We start from the raw sequence: 2,742 nt of genomic DNA, 5'->3' as shown, positions 1-2,742 counted from the left end.
GCTCCTGGGAGCCGGCCAGGGCGCTGCCACGGCTCGTCCTGGAGGAGGGAACTCAGGACGGCGGAGCAGGCTTGCTCAGGTCCATTTAACGGGAGGCAGGAGGAGCACCCCTGGCATGGGGACATCTGCTCTTGCAGTGGCCAACTTTTCTCTCCCTTACGTCCCCCGAGGCCCTTCTGCCGCCCACTCCCAACTGCTGTGAGGCCGTTGAAGAGGGGAAACGGGGGCTCAGGGCTGCCCAGAATTCAGGGAGCCGGTTGGGGATGCAGATCCCCTCCCTGTTTTACGTTCGTGACAAAGAATATTTTTGAACAATTATTGCTTAATTGCATTTATCGAAGATAAAAATAATAATAGTAGAGCTGAGTCCAGTGTTGAGAGGTTTTTGTTTTGTTTGTGCTGAGGTCAGTCATGATATTTGTGAGACAGGAAAAGAGGAATGTTCAGAACCGTCCTAGGCAGGTGGAAGCCTCCGGAAGCCTTTGCCCTGGGTAGGAATTCCCGCTCCAGAACTTGTCGCATCTCCCGGGGCCCGGCTTCACCGACCACCTGCTGGCTGTGGAGGCAGCCCGAGAACCAGAAGATGGTGGGCGAAGGGAGGACTGACGAGGAGAGATGAACATCTTCCTGCCTGGCCACTCCTTTCAAAAACACAGATCCGATGCTGTCACTTGTTTACTTAAAAACTCCCTTTCCTTTTCCCATGGGATGAATGAATCTCAGAATGCCTTATCAGGTCATACAAGGCCCCTGACAGTCTTGCCTCAATTTACTCTTTTACTTCTAACCTAATCGAACCCTTCCTTTCTCCTTCCCTTCATCCCCCTCCCTAGCTGTTCAGAGCTGCTTGACTTCCCCTTCACATGTTGGGATTTTTCTTCCTCTTTATGTCATCCTCTTTCCTCCTTACCTATACCTGCCAAGCTCCACCTCTTCCTTGAAAGTTCACCTCACTTTTTAAATTTTTAATTTGATTATTTTAGAGATAGGGGTCTTGCTCTGTCACACAGTCTAGAGTGCAGTGGCTCGATCATAGCTCATTGCAGCCTCAAATTCCTGGGCTCAAGGGATCCTCCCATTTCAGCCTTCTGAGTAACTGAGACTACAGGCACATACGTGCCACCACATCTGGCTAGTTTTATTATTATTTTTTTGTAAAGAGGGTCTTGCTATGTTGCTCAGGGTAGTCTTGAACTAGCCTGAAGTGATCCTCCCACCTCAGCCTCCCAAAGTGCTGGGATTACAGGCATGAGCTGTGATGCTGGGTCAAAGCTTGTCTCATTTGAAAAACTCTCTTGAGGGCAGGAGCTGTGTATTGTTCATCTTTCCATCTCCCATGCTGGGAGAATTCTTCCTCCCAGTTTTCTTGTAGATTCTTTCCCTCCTCCCATATTCCTTGGCTCTGTTTACTTCCAGGACTTTTAGTACAGATTCCCTGTTTCCCCAGGTCCATTCCTCCCAGCCCGTGTAAGTATCAGCTAGCAGGAATTGGTGGGTCCCATATCCCACTGGCCTCTAACCTGCTGACTGTCTCTGAAAGATGAAAAACCCTTGGTCTCTTTTCACCTCTGTCTATCCAAAATGGCCTAGCTGGTATATGTATTGTAAGGCATGGTAGGCTCCAGAAGGTTCTGAGTACCTTTTAGCCACTTATTTATCATTTGGATGAAATACTGAACCAGAAAAGCCAACCCTCTGACTTAAGTACATTAATTGCCTTCCATTTGCCAGGCAAATTGCTTGAGATACAAAATAAAAGTGAGAAAGTCACATAGTTACCTTTGAGGAGCTTACAATCTTATGCAGGACAAGTGGATATAAATAATCACATCACTAGTGTTATGAGATTGTAATAATAATAGCTATGTTTTACTTGCCTTGTAACAGGCTATATAATAAATATTTTTATTTAATCATTTAATATAGAGACTTATTCCTACTCTACAGGGCTAGCGACCTGGAGACCACACATTGGGCATATGGGAAAATAGTTAGGAGTTGAATCCTGGTAGTCTGTTTTCAGAGCCTATGCCAGGCTGGGCAGGGTGCAGACCTCCCTGGGTGGTCTGGGAAAGCTTTTCTAGGAAGGGCCTTTGGGTCATGAAGGATGCATAGGAGGTTGTGTGTGCCGAAATGCACGTATAGGAAAAAGGGAGCAACACAAGCAGACTTGGAGGTGGAAGCAATCCAGTGTCCTTAGGGAGCAGAGAAGAGGTTAAACATAGCTGGATTGGGTAAGGGGAAGTAGTGAGAGATGAGGTCAGGATTAACTTGAAGGGCTGTGTGCGCTGTATTAGAGTTTGGAGAGCTCCTGGAGAATTTAAAGGCAGTCAAGGACTTGGACTTTCTGGGCTTTGGAAAGATCATTTGGAGGCAGTGTGGGACCAGGTGCAGATGCCCCTGAAATTTAGGAGGCAGTGGCCAGGACCCACACAGGTAGAATCAGCCTCTTAGACTCAGGGCAAACAGAATCCTGCTCAATTTTGGGAAAAGATCATCAATGCATATGAGAGAACAATTATAGCAATACCGAAGGGAAAAAATAAATAAATCTCCCTTCTACCCTGACCCCAAGTCTCCTGTCTCTCTAACCTTCTCCCTAGAGATGGCTAAAGTTTCCAGTTTATGTGGCCTTATGTAGACTGTTGCTTGTAAACATGTGTCTGCCTAGCTGTACTTCTTCCACCATGTACTGGTTACACCTTACTCTTTTTTATTTAAGACATTTAGGAAATCGTTCTA

The sequence above is a fragment of the Carlito syrichta genome, unplaced genomic scaffold, assembly GCF_000164805.1.
Source record: "Carlito syrichta isolate Samal-C Ts95f unplaced genomic scaffold, Tarsius_syrichta-2.0.1 Scaffold120447, whole genome shotgun sequence".
NCBI classification, from domain to species: Eukaryota; Metazoa; Chordata; class Mammalia; order Primates; family Tarsiidae; genus Carlito; species Carlito syrichta.
Note: the sequence above shows the minus strand (reverse complement) of the source record.